This window comes from Xylocopa sonorina, chromosome 11, assembly GCF_050948175.1.
Source record: "Xylocopa sonorina isolate GNS202 chromosome 11, iyXylSono1_principal, whole genome shotgun sequence".
NCBI classification, from domain to species: domain Eukaryota; kingdom Metazoa; phylum Arthropoda; class Insecta; order Hymenoptera; family Apidae; genus Xylocopa; species Xylocopa sonorina.
In genome coordinates this window covers 8,797,042-8,820,691 of record NC_135203.1, presented here as the reverse complement: position 1 = coordinate 8,820,691, position 23,650 = coordinate 8,797,042, and the positions used below count along the sequence as shown (strand labels likewise).

General features: G+C 46.2%; 1 protein-coding gene across 5 annotated transcripts in view; it reads right to left on the bottom strand.

Moving 5' to 3' along the window:
* Nucleotides 1-11,814, bottom strand: part of LOC143428787 (protein Fe65 homolog) — a 117,168-nt gene extending 105,354 nt beyond the window's left edge. For all 5 annotated transcript variants that reach the window (XM_076903913.1, XM_076903911.1, XM_076903918.1 and 2 more), the window contains exon 1: nucleotides 11,485-11,814. The gene's annotated coding sequence lies outside the window, so the exon portion shown is untranslated. The remainder of the gene's footprint in view (nucleotides 1-11,484) is intronic.
* Nucleotides 11,815-23,650: the final 11,836 nt, after the last annotated feature.

Here is a 23,650-nt window from a genome sequence, read left to right as displayed (position 1 = left end):
TAAGTGATATATACCATTTACGTAAGTGTGTGTCGAGTGCAAATCTGTCTCCCTCGTCTCAGAACGTAGGGACTCGAACGAGTTCTCTGAGTGGTTTCCCGTGTTCCCCATTGCCATATATATGTATACACACACATAACTGTTCGAAATATATATGCACGTATGCACGTACCCGTTCTATATTTTACATGTATGCCATTTGGCGCGTCATACGTGAACAGAAGATGCGACAAATTGGAATAACTAAATGGCAGATATAAATGCCTTACTCTGTACTAATACATCGCAATTGTACTATTTTGTAACAGACCTAACTCTTCATAAAGTAATCGAGCAATCGTCCAGGCCTCAAGCGCTCGTTTAACTCTACGACTATCAATGCACACGATGATTGAAACTGCGAGCATTCATGAAACTTTTTGCGACGCGTTTTCCAGACGAAACATAACGCAGTCGAGCGACCAACTTCGTTCAATTCCCTTCTTTCGATTCCTTTTTCCGGGCCTGTCTTATCCTTCTTCACGACCGATCAGTTCCGCGTACGCCTTGCCGGGAAACAAGAAAAGTACAGAGAGAACAGGCACGCGCACGCCAGAAGCGAAAATGTGCGGCGTCATTCTATGGATAGAGGAAGAAAAAGAAGAAGAAGAAGAAGAAGGCGAGGAAGAAGAGGACTGGCGGAGCGCACGACGAAGGAGAAAGGGTGGCTTGAGGGATGAGAAAAAGGGCCTCCGCGTCGTAGTGCATCTTTCTCTGATTTCCCATGGGAGAAGTCGCCTTGGCAGCTTTTTTCCTGCGTATCGAAAACGGTAGGAGAGAGGAGGACAGGTTGATACAGAGCCGCAACGCGTGTCCTCGCGTAGCATGATTTATTTTATTGCTTTTCGAGAAGCTAGCATAATTCCACCCCCGCCGTCCCTACCGGCAGTTATTTACCCCGCTGTAGGTGTATGTAGAAGGACGAACGGAACGGATCGAGGACCCCAGCACGGGATCAACAGGTACAGGACTGCCAGTATCCCTCGGCTATGTCAAGAAACCACACTGCTGTCCCTTAACGTCTCCAAGTACCATCGCCGATACTACTAATGTAAACTGACCGAATCTAATCGATAGTTGTTGCGACAAAATGTGAGATAAAATTATGTTTGGAAAAATTCTATATATGTACATTGGAACGAATACACTTGTATCATGTTTGCGACTTTTTCAGTCGGACGGGGCTACAACTCGAGACGATTTCACGCGTGAACGAATTCATATACAAATTAACATACGAAAGTGTTAATTATCGGAGTTCAAGCTCTGTTGTTGCGTTTGGTGTGATGTTTTATACAAACACTTACGATGACATTCTGAATTGCTAAAATCTTGTGGATCCACCGCTGCTACTTCTGGATTCACTGTCAATTACTCTAATTTTTCTACTCCTCACACCCGATGCTACATCACTATCATGGATAGATACGTTTCTGATCGATTAAAAATCAAACTCGCATTAAAACTTTAAATCGAGTAACGCAAAACTACGCGATACGTGTGCTTGCTACGATCGTCGAACCTGTGCTAACGCTGGATATGTATTCGATGCGAGGACTACAGTCGTAGAGGACTTTTACGTCACAATGTCAACTTTCCAACCGAAAACAGAAACAGCCTGAGGGATCTATTCTCGAACCTTCTGCTTCGCTTCTATCAACTGGAGATAACGAAATTCAGCATAAATTCAGCCGCTCGAGTTGCCACGCGAAACATCGTGACGAGTGAGAGTCGCCCTTCAAGCGCAAAAGATTAAACACATTGCGAACTGAATGATTTCCGATATTAAATGTTTGTAAATGTGTAATTCTACAATAAAATTAAGTTTCGAGCCTAAATTGTTCAGACATTTTTTAATCTCGTCGGTAAATATGCTACGAGTCCTTGAAATTTTGTAGCCCGTTTTTCCAGCACACCGTATAATTGGCTGCAATTCGAAATAGAAGAGACGGGTCGGATGTTTGGCTTGATTTAATTAAAACGGACAGCGGTAACAGCAATGCAGTAAATTGAAAATTACGGAGCAAACTAATCCTCTCAAATGGAATATAACTGGCTGGATAGTACAGAGTACGCGACGAATTCGATTGTTTGTAACTAAAACTAGTGGCAATGAATTAATCGCCTTTGTTACTTGTCCAGTATCGACGTCTAGATCTTATCCCGTTGCCACCCCTTTCATCGGTCGTCGTTACATATTAATTGCTCGGGGAGGAAATTGAATTTCGCGGTAAAAAACGAGCGAAAAGAAATAAGCGATAACCTTTCGATCGGTTACTTCCCGGGGAGACGTTTCCACGCGAACAGAGTCGTAATGCATACCTATGCTTTCGAATGGGACCCCACGTATGAAAGATAAATTTTTCAAACGACCATGCGAAACCATTTCTCTCGCCTGGTCCCGTTCTCGTTCACGGCGTTGTATTTCTTTCTTTACTCTTGTTCGACGATATTAGCATCTCGGTTGAAAGGATACCCGGAAGAACGTCAAGCCAGGGCGTAATATACTTGCTCGCCGCCTTTTCCGAATGCACGTCGCCGAGGGTGAGGAACGGAGAAAGGGGATAGCGACAGGGTCGTACCAGGAAATTTCACGGAGTGGCGCAATAACGTTTCTTATGCCACGTTTCCGGAGTGGCGTGCTGTTGGCGGGGTGGGTGGCTTGCAAATACTCTCACCGCGCGGGAGAGGAAGAATGAGTGCGCGATAGAGAGGGTGAAAATAGTAGGGAAACGAGGAGGAGAGGTAGGAGGGATGGCAGGAGATGCAGTCACTCTCTGGCATGCAATTAGGAGCTAGGCATCGCCCTGGAAAGGATCCCTCTCTTTCAGTGTTCCTCCTAGAATCCACCCCCTTCCCGTCCCCCTCGGCGTCGTTTCTCTCGCCCCCTCTTTCTTTAACCCTCCGCTACCGCTGTTCATTCGATTATATATACGTACACAGATTTCCTCCCCTGCGCACTCTTTCCTATAATCCGCGTCAGCGACTCTCGACACACGGACACGTACGCGCACACGGCGCGGCGTAACGACTATAGAAAATATCCGGGAGCTGTACCTCGAAAATTGGACACCCATTCCGGCTGCGGAAATCGGAAAGCTGTGATTCCAAATATAATAGAGGGGCGGAGGTTATTAAATAGCGTATTACGCTAACCCGATAAAGGATTTATCCGGGGGAAAGAAAGCTTCCCGTGTGAAAATTGCCGGAGCTTTCACCTGTAACGCGTAAGGCCGCCGGTAACGCGTATAATGCAAAAATTGCGCGGGTCGATGGAAAATTTCATTTCCTATATCTAACGTGATTTGTAACGGAAATTTTTTTTTTTTTTTTTTTGGGAGGGACTCCACCAGCAGCGCCAGGGGAAACGGGTACGCATGAAACCCGGGTATGGGCAGTAGAGTGGAGTGCGCGTGAAAAAAAAAAACGAAAAAGGTTAGAGAGAGTTTGAAACATTGCTGCTGCGAACCAGTGAACGGGGTGAAGCAGATAGTGCCATTCAGTGCTACCAACGGTTGATTCCCGCGGGAACGGACGGTAAACACTGACGCCAATCCCGTGTCCCACCCTCTCTTTCCTTCTGCCTATCTATTCCTCGTTTCCCTTTCTTTTTTTGCCCGCTTTTCTGGTTCCGGCAGCCTCCCACCACGCGACGACGCGTAATAACGATAATAAATCGTCTCCGAGTGATTTAGGGGTTCATTTAGCCGGCGAAACTTTCGCGAGAGCACGCGGCCGATCCCTGGCAGATTATAGAGAATAAGTCATTTCTGTTCTTGTCAATCCGTGAATTAGTGACACCCGACATCCGCGGCGTGACGATTCCCTCGTTAAATTGCTCGGCTCTTCCCGTTCGAGGGGTGGATATTTCCCTGTCTGGCCGGAGCGTTGAAAAATGCGCAAACCGCCCGGTCGCGAGACGGCCGCCATTGCGAAAGCCTCGCGTGGACGCGCGTGCTGCTCTTTCGCAACACAACCGAGAGTATCTTTCAATGGAGAGATCGTTTTATTCGTTTTGCCGTTCGGTTTGCACACGACCGGGATGGAATTCGTAATAACAGCGGGGTCCGCGCGAGCAAATGTTGTCAGTTTGCAAACCATCGATCACTCGACCGGCCGGTGAACCGAGAATGAAACGAATCTTCCGAACAATAACGAGATGAAACGGATAACTGTTTGAACATCGATGGAATACTATCGGCGCCGCGAGACCGTAGTCGTTCTATAACACGAGAGTATCGCGTTGATATAAGTCGCGTGGTTCTATTACCGGAAATTAACGAAGCTGGTGTACATAAGCCCCGATACACTATGTGGCGGCGAACGAACGGTCAGGGGTTACTTCGAAACAAGTTCCTATTTCTCTGGTCCCTCCCTTAGGTGATTCGAATCGAGCGAGCGCGAAAACAATGGCTTTAATCTCGGCCAGTCACAATGCACGAGTCGCCGGGTATTTCCTGACCGATAAAGCGGCGTCCTCAGCCCAGCCATCGCGTATCGAAGAAACTCCTCGAGGGTAACCGGAGAGAGACGGCTTCGCGATTTTCGTCCGCTCTGAATAATTCGTAATCAATCGTGGCGGCTTAGCGGATATCCTTTAAATTCGTTCCGAGGCTAAATCCCGTTTCATTTGAAACCTAATATAGACCGTTCATTTTCCCTCTCTTATTTATCGTCCTCCCACGGCCAGTGCTAATAAATGAATCGATCGATCTTCGTGCTACGTGCGAAAAGAGACAAGCCGATAGGGCAATTTCGTTGCGCCCGATTTTTTGTTACGTAGGTTCGCCGCGTGTGCGAGCCGGATGGATTCGGTGTTAGCTTCGAGACGGTAGAAAGAGGAAGGAAAAGGCGAGGGCACGTCTGCTGGTATCTTTACGACCTCCCAGGGACATAAACTGGTGTTATCCCTCTGTAGCTGGTTCTCTAGCAAAGATGGTACACGCCCGCACACGCGCGTAACAACGCCACACTGACGAGCAACCGACCCTTCCCGCCAGTTAGTCTCGCCGAGATACTAGGATAGCGATAGGACATCAGCCTTTAAGCATCACCCTTGAACCGGCTGGATGGTACAAACCTCAATATTGTCGGAAGAAAGGAGGATAAGCCGGTCCTGCTACAATGGGGACTTCGCCTGAATGAAGGTGCCGAAATTGTCCGAGCTACGGAATACCTTTTTACCTCGGAAATTATTTACGAAGCCGCAAAAGAACGACCGCGAGCGCCCGCCACTCTCGTGCTACCCGCGGCCAGCTATTCATTCGAGGATAGCGTGTCGAAGAAGTGTCTCTGTCCGAGTAACCATGCGTACCTAGGTATGGATATGCATATGCATACCTACGTACGGCCGGTCCCATTCATTCAACGGCGTAACAGGTGTATTCCTTCCCCTCTGCGAGACACGACCTCCCTTTCCGGTCAATCTAGCTCGGATATTAACGTCGAGATACGGGGCTCGAACGTTATCTGGTATGATCCGGCATGGAGGCAAAAAAGATCACCGAGCTGTGTAAGCCGCGTTGTTACGCGAGCATACGTTCGATCGCAACGAGGAATTCTTGTGCCTTTTAAACTTTTATACGCCGCCCATATCGAGTACAACAGTCGAAGGTATTTTATGCGTCTGACAGCTGTCGGTGGCAACGCTCCTATCATCCAGTTTGTATTACACACGACCATAAAGTCAAGCTGGAAATCGATTTCCCCTTTCGCCGTTACCTAGAAACGAATCGTAAAATGCGATCCATAAGAAGCAATGTTTCTGAATTTTTGAAACGGACGCGATGCTCCTGGTGGCTTCGTTTCCTCGTTGTTCTCGCCGCCCACGCGCATCTTCGTTCCTCCCCGCGGCGTCCTTTCAGACGTATTTCCTCTTGGTTCGCGACCCCCCCTCGGCCTTGACGCGCGATGTAAAAGGAGGTAAAAATCGTCCGTCTAAGTATTTCGCGTCTCCCGGGTGAGATAAGATTCGTGAAAGAAGGAGGCGAACCCACCGGCGGAAGAGAAAGAAGGAAAAAGATCGCGAGACACTGCTGCGAACCTCGCGATGGAAATTGAATTTCCAGGTCGAAAGTTCTCGGGAGACACCCTCTGTTAGGTCACCCCACGGTAACATAACATGAAGAGCTTTCTGTAAACCATCCGAAGGAGAGAAAGTCTGGACGGGTTGATGGAGCGAGTTCGGAGACAAGTTGCGAAATTAGTATCGTCGACGCATACCGAAGAGGAAATCGGTCCGCCTATGGCGAATTCTAACCACCGCGTTATCTTGCATTTCCATGCCATTCAGATGGATTTGTAGTATCCACTGTTCCGTATTGTTGTACACTTTAAGCCAGCTATTCACTGCTGTATTCTTGGGAGAGCCGCTTGAAACGTACGGCTCGTAAACTCTTACCGCGACGTAGGTACGTTCAACGGTTAAATTACATACCTACTACCAGGCCGTAATACGTAATTAGAGCAACGTTAAAATAAATAATTCACTCGCCCCATCCGAGAGCGTTCTACGTGCACACGGATCGGGCGCCGAGAATTTATTCGCGGCCCATCTCCGATCCCTTAATGAGGAACAAAAGAATTTATTCCCGGTTCCATACATTACAGTCCCGTTAAATTTTCGAGGCGGGTCTTCGCTATATAGGTTTTTCAGCGCGGTGGTACTTGGTCGAGTTCAGCATTCGTAAATCATAATTTCTAGCGCCGTTATTGAATTTGATAGGAGCGCGGTAAGTTCATAAATCCAACATCACGGAGCAGTTACCATCTAAACGGGTTTCCAGTGTGGCCACCGTATCAGAATTAAGTGTAAACCTATAGATTCGAAGATCCCTTTCGGAATCCTTATAGGGTCGTTATCGCAGGAAACGACGACGCTCAGGCCAAGTGGCATTCCGGTCAATAGCAGTTAGTACTGCACGTGAAAGCGGTACGCAAATATTGATTACAGATAGTCCTTGGTTAAACCGTCGTGAATAAGTTCGAATATGCATTACCGACATTAACTCGGGAACCTGTAATATCGCGGTTCAAGTATGCCTTGTGAATATGTAAAAAAAGACATAATAATACAGCCGGCTGGTAACAAATTGACTGCCACCTACGCGTTACGAATGGAACGTTCAAGTTTGATTAAGAAAATCATAAGATATGGCGTCTTCTAGGCAGCCCCGAAATTTTTCTTTCCTCCTAACTGATCTTCTTGAACATCCAGACACGCCCTTCATCGACCGTTCCTTTCGCGAATTAAGCTTGGGATAAGGTGGTATCCGAAGACAGCGAGGGTGAGAAAGTCAAGGGCAAGGGCGTGGGCGTAAGACGGAGTAAAGAAAAAGAAAAAACAGACCGTACACGGGGGATGAAATTCGAACACGTTCCGTTACACGTCGAGAGAGGGAGGAAGAAGCGGAATAACTCGCTTGATGCAATTCCTGCATCGCAACCAATTACGTGCTCCCTGGCCTTTGATAAGTTTCTGAAATAATCCCTCGGATATCCCCGGGGAACCGTCTGAAAATAATTTCCCGTTCCCTATGTTTTCTTTGCAAATACGGAGATTTGAATTGAGATTAAATTTCGGATAAAGCGATAGCCGAGAATTACCGGGAATGCCGAATTGCGCGGGTGAAAGGTGCTGGATAAGGCCAAGCAGAGGGTGGTAACGTTTCACCTGCTGCATTAACCCTCTCTACCACGGAATAGCTCCCTCTAATGGTACGCTAAAGAAATAAGCCTGTAAATTTTAAGAATTCTAAGAAGCTGCGTCTTGTAACAGTCGCCATAAATTTATCTCAACCTTGGCCGTACCAGGGCCGCATTATATAATCAGCTTAGCAACCCCTAGTTAACTATCAACGTAGTAAAAGACGTCCTAGACATTTCCACGAGCCTGTGATATTGATTAACGCGATAACAACGCTAAAATTATATTATTACCAAACTATGCTCGACTGCACAGTTGAAAATAAAGGATACGTAGATCCTGTAGAATTAATTAACGCCTAAATTGAAATGCCCTGCCTTTAATCACGCTTGGGTATTAAATGTCACGAGCGGCAGAGTAGTCACAAATTATACGTAAAATGTAATACAAACACTCGTGATGTAATTCGTGGAATATTCCGTGAAATTAAAATGTGTTACATGCGTATGTGTTGAATTTGATGTGCGTCAAACATTGTGAAACAACGTTTCACGTATATCCGCTTCGACGTTATTAAAAATTCACCTAACGCGTCCCAAACAGTGCAACAAGAACGAAATAAACGAAAGAGAAATAGTCTGTTTGATGATAGAGCAAAATTGCTAAATTTGGACAAAGATCTTTTCATGTCTTGAGGTAAGGTGCAAGTATGAAACGGACGAACTTTATAGTTTCCTCTTAATTAGAACACAGTACACAGATGTACGGTACAGGGATCTTTCTCTTCGTGACCCGCATGCGGCGCTGGAAAATTTCCCGATGGACTTAGCGTCGAAGAACGTGACATTACGCTTGATCGAACGACAAAGGGGTGGAGGTACGAGAAAGAAAACGAATCGCCGATATAATCGAATGAACCTCAAGATTTTTGTTTCCCTTAATAGTATTTCGAAAAATCGACTGCCACCATTCGAATGTATTTCTCCGTCCCCGTCCTCCGTTTCGCAATGTCTGATTGAATCATAAGAGGTCCATTTACCGAAGCGATGCTTTGGCCTGGCGCAGAAAAAATAAGGGAAAAGGAAACGGATGAAAAGAGGAATTCCGTCTGTCGAACTTATAAACGATCGTCCCTCGTCCCGATTTCATTTCACGAACCGTCGCACATCTAGACGTTTCTTCCTTCCCCTCTCATAATTGTCATAACTTCCTGCATTTTCTCGCCCTTTTATATCACACCGTTCGCTCCACCCCCCGGTCTCACCTTAACGCTCCTCCATCGACCACCACAGAGGAAGACATTAGAAATAAATTACCGAGCAGCGTCAAAAACTGATAAAATATTCCCGAAGCGGCAATATTAGCGAGGACTCGAGCACGGCAATAACTCTCACGTCGAAGTGGTCTAGAATTTAAGCGGCATCCCGAATGAATTACCTTGAACGATAAATTACACGTATCCTTACAACGGTCCCAAAAAGTATTTGTGCGTTGCCGTATTTATTTCTGCATTTACATATCTATCGATTGATCTGCTTCAAGTACGTTGAATTTACTGCCGTTTAATATAGTAATTTCACGTGGCTACAAGAATTTACTGTCGCGAAAGTGAAATGTGAAATCTGATAAAAAAAAAAGCACCGTACATGAAAATATATGGGTGGCCCGAAATAGCCGCGAGTACATTATATTCCTTATGAAACCGTGAACGAGACCGTGCGACAACCCTCGTTGCTTGCGTCGCACCCTCGGCTAATTTCCTGCCCCACCGACACAAAGGACGACCGGATAAGATTTTCGAAGAATGTGAAAGTTAAACGGAGAAATTTCGTAGGTACCGTCCACCCGACCACTGACGCGTCGAGGGACGAAGTAACGAATTTCAGGAAACATTAGGCTCCCTTCGAGTCGGAGCGAAGGGTTCTTCTCCATGAGAAAAAGGGGATGATCTCGGGTTAAGGTCAGACCAAGCGGCCGATTCAGGATCGTCTTGTTGTAACCGATCGTAGAGGGGCTCGCAAAGATGTCGCCGAAGTAAGGAACACAGACAAGAGAATCAAAAGTAGAAGGAGATGGAGAAGGGAAAAGAGAGAGGAAGTTGGAGAGAGGGGGAGAGATAGAGAGAGAGAGAGAGAGAGAGAGAGAGAGAGAGAGAAAGTGGAGTATTGACGTTGTGCCGCTTTTAAATATTGCATCCAAGTCACGTTCAGGACCGTATCCTCTCCTCCCGAACCCTCAACCCTGGTAGCACCCCACCTACACAACCTCGAGTCCAACCCCCTTCCCTCTTTTTCCAACCCCACCAACGAAGCGGCTGGGCCGAACGTCGCATAACTACCGCAAGGTTTACAGGGAGACAAAGGAAAGGCCTAAGAGGGAAGAAGATGGGCGAAACAAGAGGAGCAAGAACGAGTGTGAGAACGGGGAAGAAGAAATGGTGGGAAAGGGCCGGGGGAAGAAAAAACATCCGCGGCCAGTCTATCCACCCTCGGTGCCACGAAGAAGGAAAAAAGAAGGGAGATGGGAAAAAGACGAGAACGAAGGGTGGAAGCAAAAAATAATGCACGGAGCGAGCGAGCGCGCGGTACTGGCGTTTGTGCAAGAGACACGTTCGACGCTTCGAGAGAATGGAAACGAGAGAATGAAAAGAAAAAGAGGTGGGAGACGTGAAACCGTGGTTGTACACCCTTTGTCGCTTCTACCCTTTTGTCGGCGCCACGATCGTCATTAGAGTCATTTTTCTAAACGATTTATTTAGTCTCGCGCTCTCTGGGATGCACGGCGAGATAGTTGGCGAGAAATGTCGAAATACCGTTAAAGTATACATGTAGTCGATGTCGAACGATGATCAAGTGGAAGGTCTCGTTACGTGAACCGTAAAATCTACATTGTATTGCGAAAAATATCAGAAGGGAAAATCGTGTTAGAAAAATTCACAACCAACTCAAGTTAGCTGACCTTTAGATGCTAAACTATCTAAATATTATTCAAGAGAATCGATCGCCGCTCAGTGGTTACTGCGGACGAACATTTTGTTTACCCTGTTTCGTGCAATCTTCGACTGCGCAAAACAAACTACGGACGTATCGATGTAAAACCAAACGTAGCAAAAATATGTAGAATTCTGAATAACTTAGCGATGGCCCTCGACTCAAGATTGCCACTTCCAGTGTGTCCTTAGAACTGTAGACAGCTTATCTTATCGACTATCCAGGCGAATTAACCATGTCAAGGACATACACAGAAAATTATGTTGTCGTTCGCTATAGAAAAACACGTTGTTCTTCTAAAGTACAACTGACTTCTTACCTTTGCCACGTATACGATATAAAAATAGAGAACGACCTCAGGGCACGTTAAAGTCGTGTCATATTTATAAGATGCTACGTTTCATCGTAGAATTCGCAAATATTACGCACAACATGTTAGAGTCCATAAAATATCGCCATTCGCGTACATCGCAATACGTTTGAACGCGAATTTGCGTGATATCGAGCATCGATGTCTTTATTGATCTTCCGATTGTGTAACGAACAAAATTACGTCACACGGAAAATATCGGTTACAAAATAAAGCTCTCTATTAATACTCAATTAATAACTCTATAAAGGCCACAATTTTTCCTTCAAATATTTCGCGCGAAATACGCAGCACGCGAGTGGACCTATGGAGCGAAGCGATTTAAAGAGCATCGCGTTTAAATGTCCGGGAGGCTGGACGATTGACAGCGATTGAAATCGGTTGCCAACGACAGGGCTAAGCTCGGAAATATTCGCACGTAATGAAAAATAGACACTTACCGTGTTAATTTGGAGTATTTCGCTCGCAGGACGAACAGAGGGAAGTCGCCCCGCGTCAGCTGACTCCTCTTTCTCTTCTTTGCTCACTAAATGGACGGTTCACCTCGAACTGGTTGACACAAAACAAAGAGTACGGACGCGAGAACGAGGTGCGAAAAAAGACAATTCACGACACTATGTAACACTGTACGAATGAAGGGAGCGACACACAGCGCCAGGACAAGGTTAGAAACGCCGAAAAGCTTGCAGTAGAACACGGAGAACAACGTCTAGTTCGCCTCAAGGGCGTCGCGGCGCTGCCGGGCGACGATGCGACCGCGTTCCTGCGATCCCCCCCGACGAATGGGTCCCCCGTTACGTGCCATTCTCCCGCGCAAACGCTATTGGCCACTCGTCCCTCCTCCCCACCATTCGCCGCCGCATCACGGAATGTTGGTTTTTCGACCGTACTGTTCACTAATTTCCATGATCACCTTCGCAGCAACTATCGGAACGATCCTTCCAAATTTCTGACACCGATTTCCGTTCACGTACTATGGCACTCGTTGCAAATAACCACTCGTCAATTACCACTGTTTTTAATGCTTATTTAGGAGAGCTACACGCGCGGCTGGTTTTCGACCAGATGCAAGTTCAAACTATACAATTCGTGAGTCATACGCGGTATTATTAATTGAATTGATTTTAATTGGTTAACACTTTGTATGTAAACGAATAGATTGTAAAATTGTTGATTCGATTTTTAAAGATGTTCACGATCGTTGAAATCACGTGCATCGTTAATATTGGAAAAATTTGTAATATATTTAGACACTTGTCAAACTCGAGTATTAGTGATCGTAATGGCGGTCGCGCGGTTTGCAATAGATCGATATTCGGTGCGGTTTTTCTTTTATTTATCGCTTAAGCGGCGGTGACCGTGTAAAAAAAAGTTTCGCGCCGGAGGGACAGGTAATGTGCTCGTGTTTAAACGATAATATCGATCGATGAAAGTATATAATTCAACATTGTTGTACATGTTGTGATTGTAGGATATCAGGACCGTTTACATTCGCACATAACCATAGGAGGCTGAATGCAACTGGGACAAAAATATGCGTCCAGAATGTGGAGCAGGTCAAAATTCATCGTGGGAGAAACATTCTGCTCGTCTGGTGGGAAAACAACCGAAGACATCAATGGGTGAGCAATTTCAAATGTTTCGTTATTCGTTGCTCCGATTCGATCGCATCTCGAGTACGAAGGTATTGGGTCATACCGAAAGTTCCCACGACATCAGACTCTTTCCATTACTTGGTACGAACATGATTCTTCGAAAACGATACATTTATTTAAAACGAGCACCATCACGCTCGACGTAGTTTTCGCTAGTATATCGCGAACAATATTTTCGAGAGAAACGTGACAATACAGTGTGAAAATTGAATACCACACATGCTGTTGGAACTTTCGATATGTCGTAATGGCTGCAACGTGATCGAATGTCGCTATTATCAAACGACAACCCGCACGAGGCGTTCAGTGCGAAGTGAACATTTAATGAGAGGGCGGATAATCGATGAAGTCTTGAACAATCAGGAAATTGAAAAGTTTACGTGTGCACTGGCGAGGCGTTCTGCCGAATAATCGATGTCCCGTTAATGATTATAATGTACAATGCGCTCGGAAAGCGTGGCACGAGCGGTACGTGTAATTGTGTACTTACCAGAAGGGAGGGTCACAAAAGTGAGTCGCAGGGTCGTGGCACGCGCTTCCTACGACAGGCGTGCAAAAATCAATACGAACAGCTACGTGTATCCGCAATTTACGCGTATCTCGCATAGCGTTTCTTTTTTCGGATGGGACCACCGTGTAATATTTCGCGAAAATGCGACGTGCTGGAGGCCGTTCGAGATATCGCGTATCGCGCCGTTAACCGCTAAGCAAGCCCGCTCGCGAGACTTTAGAGAGGGCGTGGGGTTAAACGGCGTTAAATTCAAACACCATAAAAATAACGAGGCAGGCGTTCGTTCGCGCCAAGCGTCAGGTTAAATTGGAGATTTTCGTCAGATCGCCGGGCAAACATGTTACGCAGTAATTACTACGAAATGATACATGTCGGTTTAATTTAAACGATCCCATCTTTTCCTTTTTTCCGTCCGTTTTGCAATTACTCGAAAAATTTATTTTCGTGGCAATTTAAGTTGGCAGCGAGCGAGGCACTCAACCCTCGCCCCGTCGGGATTAAGTCGCGCGTTTGATACACTGGGGCGGGTTATTCGAAATTACTTTTTATCAATGAAAATAGAAACGCAAAGGGGAAACGTTTGGCAAGAGACACGCGTTGAAATCTCAAATAATATCGCACGTTTTTCTAGTACGTACCTTATCTATGGCCTCCCCTGTCCGTGGCGTTTAGAAATATCCGAGCATCCCAGACTTGTTAATTATCCTGGTGGGTAGGTTGGACAGAAACGATTAACCGTCGACTCGTAAAAAAAAAGGTACAATTTCCCAAGTAATTTTGCGTACTGCTACTCTGGTGGCCGTTTATTTATTAAAACAGTCAGTGGCATGGACCTCTTTAAATCACACGCATCCCTCGAGTATCCCTGTCCCTCTAATATTTATTAATCTCATTCGCGCTGGCCGCTCTTCGCGTGCATTTCGCGTCGAACATTCTGAAATCGGAAGCTGCAATATTAAACGCAGTCTTCTCGATAAAAAGTTGCACTGATTATTGATCGACCGTGAAGCTACCTGGTCGAGAATCTTTGAATCGTCGAAGATACTTCCTCGATCGATGCGTCACGACCGCCGGTGGTACCACGCGTCGCGAACAGGCAGTGGAGCATAAAAAATGGATCGTGGCACGGAACGCCTAACATTTTACCGCACGGTAAACGTTAAGTGCGAGCTATTAGATAAACTCGCGTACTCGAGTACATTAAAGTTGCATAAAATTAATTAACACGCCGGTACGTTTGCCAGGAAATTAACAGCCATTGTATTGTCCGGTGTATCAATTTATTAGGTTCACCTGGCCGGGTTGTACCATGGAAGCGTGCACGGACATTAAACGATTATATTTTCAAGCCGGCTCGTACAAGCGAGGGCAGCCTGATCGGGGTCGCGTCCAGATTTTCACGTCAAAGTTTACCAAACGTTCTTCAGGGCCGATGCACCGGACCTTCCCATCGCACGGCGCACACTTCTACCGCAGACACTGTGTTAATTATCGCGCGTATACGTATAAACAGGTATTACACGGTATACCGAACAATGCGACCGTGCAATTCGCGTACACACACGCGACTCCACTGACGTATGCGTGTAATAATAACACGTACTTATAGAAATAGTTGTAACAGACGAGTGTACGTGCACGCTCACACGATCTCGTGCGCGGACAGAATGGGGTGAGTCAAGGCGAGCGTATTAGGGGTGGGTGATTGTAATTTCACACATGACGTAACGCATCCCCCTACCACGTTTTCTGCCGTCACCACCCCTCTACGTCACTTCGCCTCCCTCGTTGTATTTTGCTTTCGTACGTTCAACATACGCGTATCTCCACGCCGACTACGGAAAGCTCTTCTCTGTTCCTCTCGCCCCTCGCCACGCTGCCTCGCTCTTTTCTTCACGCTTCATCTCTTTGTCCTCTCTTGTTGCCTCCCCGCTCCGTCAGGCTAGCAGACAACGGTCCGCGCGGCTCTTCCTCTCGCGTCGGCTTCAGCTTCCTACCAGCATCGTCGTGGAACCGCAACACCGTCTGTACCGGCAACCACCGACTGATGGTTCTCTGCTGATTAGAATTTTCGGTTCAAAGCGTGACACTGATAGCTGTCGGATATAACTGAAGAGAGTTGCTGGTGCGATGGAATAAGCACAGATTCACGCGGGATTCATCGTTGTTCATTTGTGTTAGGCGAGATTAGAGATTCTGTTTATCGTCGGATACTCGTGGAGCATCGACGTCTATTTGCCTCTGTTAGGCATGACTCGTTACGTCTAAATTGATGAAACAATGCTTCAAAGGATGATCGACGTATGCATTCTGTTCAGTTGATCGGCCTCTTCATGCTCGCCTCCGTGTCGGGGAATTTCCAGCCGGTCAGAACTATTAATTTCGAAAAATATTACGCAAATCTCCGGGTAGTTGTACCGTTTCAGACTACACTTCAAGAAGTTTGTTCATTAAAAGCACTGCTAGCCGGAAGGATTATTGATTATTCCTTTAATTAAACGCACTTTATCTTCTCATAGCCTTGGCAATTAATTCTTGCGCAAACTTTGCATAACTTCGCGGCACATTCGTGCCTCGGTACGTACTGCCGTTTATTCGTTCGCGGGTGCTCGTTTCTTTGAGCGTAACTACGAAACCCGATGGTTCCTTACTCTGCAGTCGGTCTTAAACATTCAAGAGGCTTGTCTGTGCGTCTCTGGTCTACCAGGGCAACCCCTTTACCGCTAACTCTCGTGTATTTCAGTGATATTTAATATATCTAACCCTGGTCGTGTTAATCTTTGTGCGAGAGAAGGAGATGAGAGAGAAGGCGGACAAGAAGCGGATAGGGAGAAAGAGAGAGTTAGAGAGGGTCCGAAAGGGTGGAGGGGTGGGTTTGGTAAGGGAGCAGCTTATCAAAAATTAAAATTTCATTCGGCCAGACCAACCTCCTCTATCTAGATCCTCGAGGCGGTTTAGAGCTAGCGGAAGCGAAAGTAGTGGTACTGGGAAGGGGGTGAAACTCTAATCGTGAGAAACTAACTTTCCCTTCGAGAAAGTTTCGCCGAATCGTCGTCGTTTGGCCCACCCACTCCCTCGCCCTGCAGGCCTAGCCATTTTGTTCGAATTTATTTCCGGTGCCCCTGGCTCTGGATTTGACCGGCGTGCATTTGAATTTATGACCGCTCTCCTTCGATCGATGCAACGTTACTTGTTCCTTGGATTCGAGGCTGGATGCGTTTCCACTTCTTGAGTCTGCGATGAATCGCAATCGAGAGTAACAACGACGTCTCGAGGCATTTCGCAGTAAGCATTCGTCATTGTATCGTTGAGTTCAATTGCGAATCTTGCCTTCATAGCGACGCAAGTAACCAACAGTGGTTGCGATATAAATTTATCATTTTCCAAGCGATTCTATTTCGACGGACTTATATTGGCCACGAAGATAACGCGAAAAAATGTAATTAAAAGACGATCCAGCCACCGGTTCACTTTTAATTCCCAGCCGCAACTAGAGCTTTGTCGTTGTGTTACAAAGACCACCAACGTCTACCGAGGGTGGAAGATTTAGACGTGTAATTACGCGAGCGAATCTCGAGCAAATATCCGGCAGTGGTAGGAGTGTTTCGCACATAGGACGATCCATTTCACCGTGTAAACGGATTTACCTGGAAAGCCCGTCGAATTGGAAAAATTTGGGGAGTTAAAAGAACTTCTTTAATACTTCAATGTTTTCCGAAATTCGAGTTTGCTCGTTTCGTTCGACGGCTTCGTTTTTCACGATCTCCTTCTATAGCTCCTAATGCGACCTGCTTAACTATCGAGCCGCATACATTTAACGTTTCATTTTAAAACGTTTTATCGAGTCGGATTCGCTTAAAGATTCATCTACCTGTCTCGCGTACAGTGTTCTGTTCCAAATGGAAATGCAGAAATAACCGTTTTACTCGGTCGCGTACAAACCCATCCGAGGTTGCATACCAACGTAATTCTCAGCTTCGAAGATAATTTTGTAATTTTCTTTCATCATGGTCGATCAAAATTCTATATGGGGCTAATTACATACCGAATAGACGTAATTTCTATTCTCATTCGTTCCCCGATGATGAATAGGCAACAGTAAGAATAATCGAAACGCGCATTGTAAACACGCAAGATGATCCGTAGGTGTAGCAAGCGTATATTTCAGTTTTATCGACGAGCACGCCCACGCGTTTCGCGAATAACGCTTGATTAATCCCCGCGCGCCGGTTTACCCGGCCGCGCCGTACGTTGTACCAAAAAATCTTTTACAAACCATCAGCGGCCGCTTTCATCTCCGATTTTAAACCACACCTACGGTATCAACGCGAACGCGACACGTTATAAACACGCGCGCGCGCGGGAGGACAAAAAAGATTGCCACGCTTTTCTCGCAGAATTTTTCTCATCCTCGGCACTCGCCATTGGCCAGGCTGCGAACCGCGCGCGCGAACATCACGCCCGAGCAGAGAATGAACGAAGAGGGCCGGGAGAACGCGGAGAGTGAGACCAAACGAGGGTTGAATGGCCGTTTGCAAAATTATTGGGTAGAAAGAGGGAAATCGGGTGCAATCCGTGCGCGGCTAACCACAAATGCCGAACGAATATATTCGGTCCCTTTCTCGTTCTCTTCCGTACGTTTATTCGCGTGTCTTTCTCCTCCTGGCCGGTTTCCACCCTCTCGAATTCCCTCTTCACCAACACGCCCTCGCGCCCTAGCGTCCTCCACCCCTCTCACGCGGTTCTATTTCTCTCGACCTGCTCATCGGAAATCATTGCCACGCCGGCAATTGTCAGCTGGCCGGTACTGGCGGATTGGCTCGGGCGCAAACGCGTTATCTCTGTTGTTCGAAAACCAGCACGGCTTAAAGGGCGCCTTTGATATTCCGGTCGCATTAGCATTTCCGTTTTACCGTTCGTTAATCGGATCTTACCGACGCCACTTGACCGACTATCCCGTCTTCGGTAGAGCCGCGCTCTTAAACATTTTATTATTCGTGTCCCGGTTGACGTATTCACTGTTTAAATCGAACAAAGTGCTCGCGAGTACAAACGTTTTTCAATACGCGGCCGCAATAGTTGGTACCGGTACCGTTCACGGTCTCATCCCTGCGGGCATATCCTGCAAGGCAGTTTTATTTGAAAAGTTTTTTCTCTAGCATAAAATAGGGACGGTAAAAAAGCCGTCTGGTTCGCGTAGGAAGGTAAATCCGCGCCGCTTTTCATGTTTCCCCTTTAATATCTGCGCTGTTCCGCGTCATTGTTCTCTTCCGTCCTCGACTCGCCTTCCGCCGGGCTGTCCTTCTCTCGGCCCGCTCATCGGAAATCATTCCCACACCGCCAATTGTCAATCGGCCGGTAGCCCAGGATTGGCTTCGATCCAATACAACTAAGTTCCCTGCCACGATCCCGCGCGTCCACGATTTCCAGCGTACGATCGTGTTATCGTGGATTGTCCGGAAATCCGTCAGATCGAGACAATCGATGGGAACCGTTACGGCGTCCCGGGGCTGCTCGAGACAGAAACGGAGCGTAGGTTCCGTGACCCGTGAGGTGGCTGAGAATTAATTTACCCGGAAAATTCCCGGATTAAAATATTTCCACCGGCCGGCAAATTGAATCGGTACGCGTCCGCTTGTTTTGTCACCGATTTAACCGGACGATCGATAGACCTGGACAGAGAGAGAGAAAGAGAGAGAGAGAGAGAGAGAGAGTGGGTGGGTACGTGTTCAGGGGAGGGTGGCGAGCGGCGTTCATCCTTCGTAATAATTCCGCTTTCCGATGCCCCGACGGAGGAGAGATAGCATTGTGACTCGTTATTACCTTGATGGAAATGGAAGTAAAATAAAAAAGAGAGAAAGGGAAAAAAGATGAGAGGAGAAAATGGAATGCGGATCCATTAAAAAGTTTAGACGCGCTCGTAAAGCGGGAGAAATTCGAAGTGGGTTCGTTAGACATTCCAATCAACTGAACAATTAATGTTTTGCCAACCGCGGTGCCGTTCGGAAAGATAATTAAACGAATGAATCCACGCGTAAACGGAAAAAGTTCGCCGATGCATTTTGCTCTTTGTAGCTTCATCTCTGCAATCCCCATTTTTTTTTTGTTCTGTTTCAAACACACCGTACTGCGTCAAAGGAAGTGGATACTTCAGTGCGATATTTTCGTGCTATTTTCCAAGGTTATAAATACCAACGTGAAAATGATATTATTTTGTTTGTTCCATTTTCTTGGGAAACGTAAAGTTCTTGCTTTCCCAGCTCTCGTTATCGATTATAGATATTCGGGGAAACAGTCACCGGCGCTCGTCGAGTGTGCCTGCAGCGGATATTTATTAAACGACAACTCTTCGTTCTATATTCCTGTTGGAACGACGAGCAAAAGGATAAAATTTATGAAATTATTTATGAGCCCGAAAAATTACGATCTCGCGTGCGATCAACCTTTAAACCGCTGCATGCGCTGCGGTATCAATGTTTGAGGCATAAATTGGCACGGAGATACGGCCGATTTTAGCAACGAAGCCTCTCAGGGTGCGTACGTTTCTTCGAGAATTCGCCGGGAAATGTTCGGCGGGAATTCCTGGTGGTCGATGAGGAGGATAACTCGTCCCTGAAGTGCGGTAACCTCGGCAGAAGAGTCTCGGGGTCTCTGTAGCATCGCAAGGAGGTCTTATGACCCGTGCAAAATGAATGCATCCCCTCGCAAGTTGCATCCTTTTCATCCCCGACCGGCGGCTCATCGCCATTGAACTACCACGCTAAATCGAGCGTGCCCGTAAAACGAAATACGGAATTTCATTTGAATCTCTCGCTGTTTCCTTCGCCCCTATCTTTCTTATTTATTCTTTATCTTTACCGAAATAGGGAGAGAGCCACAGCTTGATAAAAAATATTTACATAGAGATTGCATCGCGGGACAAAGCCGATAGAATTCCCTCGCGTGGCACTGTTCTTCTCTCTCCTCGTGTCGTCCTTCTCTTTTCTTTAAAGGGAATGGTCGAAAACAAATGGTGTTTTACGTGCGCGGGTGTACAGTGTCTATTGTACAGAGCAATTAAAACAACATGTATAGAAAGGAGCGACAGAAAGCAATGGAACACAGAGCGATGTATTTTCTGATGGCAGAGAAACGAACGTGGAGTGGTTTCGCTCGTTTCAGATGTGGAAAACATCCCCTCGATGAGACGGTGCGGTTACCTCGGTTTCCTCCTTCTCCGCCTTCCCGTTTCGTTTCCCTTCTCTTCCCCTTAACCGTACTTGCGTATCCCGAACAGGTTACAAACGACGGGCACGGTATTACAAGCCGCAAATTACACCCCTCCTGCCGCCCTCGCCTGCCACGTGAATGTGCGAGCCCAAGACTGTTGGATTACACCCCTGACTGCGAGGCCTTCCGCCGGAATACCGTTCTACCCCTCTCGAAAACGGAACGATCCAGGTTTCCGTGATAAATTAAGGAGAAGAATATTAACTGTCGTTTGGTAGATAATTATTGGGACTCGCTAACGCGCGAGAATGTCTTTCGCTGGGAGTACGCGTCGCGACGATTCCGAGTGATCGTGGGAACACTTAGGAAACGGATACACGTTAAGGATCGAAATTAAATTAATGACCAGAGTCGTTATTTCCTGAATACTCGCCTACAAATATTTCGCGCAGGGAATAAATCGTCGCCGCTTCGCGAAGACGAGCACGGAATGTAAATTCCTCCTGTACAACGGTTCCGCGAACGCGATCTTTTCGTTCATAAATTTCAATACCCGCGGCTTGCGCGCTCCTCCGTTCAACCCCGCGCAAATTGCTGGATATTCGTTACAGAATTAACGCCACGGATTTTCGAAACGATGAGTTACTACCCCCCGCGACTTTAACCGGTCGGATAACGCGGCTGCTGTACCTGATACTTCTAAGTTTGTCCCGATAATAAGGATAAATCGGTGGTCCGGTCTAATTTGGTTCAACCGGCAATTAGACCCGCGCGCGGAGCACGTTCCGCAGCGCGAGTAAACGCGCGTTTCTCAGCGTGAAAAAGGACGGTTCGTAAAGAATCAAGTTTCGCTAAACGTTGCCCCGGTTAGCTGGGCTGCTGCGGCTGGGAGCCGGGAGACGAAGCCGTTGGTGAAAAAAATTACGCTGCGTAGAAGGCGGAAAGTTTTCGGTGTAATCTCGCGCTGCGGTTTAATTTTCCGGAATTATGCGCCCGCTGGAAAACGCGCGCGTATCTAAAATCCTCATTTTCCACCGGCGATCCCTTTTCCGCCCTTTTCGGCCGCAATAACGGGGGCACGGGGGGAGCGCGGGCGTCCGCCGTATTACGTCGTTCCATTAATTAATTTACACCGGGCGCAACGCTGGATTACGAAGCCCACGAACGATTCCATTCTTCTCGGGGCTAGGCCCCGTCTTGGGAAAGTATCGCGAAACGGCCTAGGGGTGAAAGAGTTGCGTCAGCGTTTCAGCCTACCTTGCACACCGGCGGAACAATGCAGGGAATTATAATACACAGCATACCGTGGAGTCTCTTAATCCTCCTCGAGCTTTGAAGCTGAAACGGGAGAGGATTTCAGCCGGGGACGTTCAGGCGTCTGAAATAGGTGTGCCTCGCGTGTTCGTCTACGCTCCGAAGATAAATAGAAAATAAAAACGGACACGGGGCAATGGAAAAGCGGGAAGGTATGCGAGCGCACAATGCTTCGGAGACAGATGTGAATAATAGAAAGGATAGGGGAGGGTGGTGGTGCCATACGGTCGGAGTTAGTAAGTTTCGAAGAAAGATGGAAACGCTTTCCTGTGGATACGATTGCTTCGCGTGGAGACAAGCGTTCTCCCCGAACAGGCTTCGGCCGGGTAGCAGACGGAAAATTTTTGCAGACACGAGCGTTACTTTTTACGAGTGTTGCACCCCAGAGACGAACCGTATCCACCAGACAGGCTCGTAGGTGCTTCATATTTCATACCTTGTTGCTTTCGATACGCGTTATCCCGCGGATCTGCCGGTGCTTACGCTTTAAAATGAAAATAGATATGGCGTGTGTTCCTTTGGCAATGAATAGAAAAATACGCCCTTGATGTTCCTGCAATTTTTTACATATTTTCATCGCCGCCTTTAAAATGGCGGATTAGAAGGCTGAATGCGTGGCGTGCGTAACTGTAGGTCATTGAATAATGCCTGTATTCAATATTAAGTATTTATTACATACAAGCATTTATACAATACGAAGTATTTTTAGACATGACTGATGATATTTAGCATTCTCAGTATTTGTATGTTTAGAAACATTCGTTCGTATGTATTGGGATTATTATTATTATTATTGTTGTTATTATTATCATTATTATTATTATTACTATTATTATTATTATTATAGTTATTATTAATTACGTGTCCTTATAGAATAGTTTTAGTTAGACCGAATAGAATAGTTTGAATAAATAACCTCGATACATAGTCATTGCATTTCTCTGTCACGACAAAGCAACGGCCATAGTTTAAACGGTTAAAAATAATTCTTGCAGACTTATCGAGTTTTAATACGTAAAACTGATTTGAATTCCCTCACGGTATCGTGAACTACACGCTTAAGAAGCTTAGGCAATTAAAGTGTCTTAGGATTATATTCTTCTGTACAGCAGTGTGCTACAATTTCTCGATAAAAATACATGTCGTTTTTTTTCCTTTTTCACCTTTGTCCTCGCTAAAATATTAACTCTTAGGTTTTGCGTAATAGAAAATCATCTTGCGATATAAAACACTGCGGCGTTACACGTACATATACATATATGTGCTCAAAGTCCTTAAATTAAATAATTCCGAGGAAAAGAACCGGTAGCCAAGCATGCAGCGTAAAATTCATCGCAAACTCGTTCCCAATAAAATAATATGCGTAAAGAAGTCAGGGGAACTCCTTGATATCAAATGTGTAGCACAAACGTGGAAGGATTAAAAAAAGAAAAAGAAAACAAACGGTATACAATAGTTCGTAACAATCAGTGACATCCCTTCCCATGCATCTCAATTTCCTCGATCCCGACTTGTTCTTTTTTTAACTTCTGCTACTCGGAAATTAGGATAATTGGATTTATGCTTTATTACCCTTCGTACAAACAACCATATAGATCAGACATTATTATGCACCTGCGATTGCGCAAGTGTTAAACACAAAAGCATGCTAATGATATTGATTTTATAATAGTATGCCACAATAATAACGAATAACTCATATCTTAGACACCAATTACAATGTTTCCTCGATAACATCAGTTTTTAAATTATCGTTTCCTTTTTCTATCTGTATACTAATGTGATACACCACTATATAATGAATAGCCACCACTAATTAATGGAGAACTTAACGCGACCTAGATGTTCTTGGCTCCTCGTGTTTTCGTTTTCGATATCCGAACGAAATACTTGACAAGCTCCTCTCGCTAGAATTCC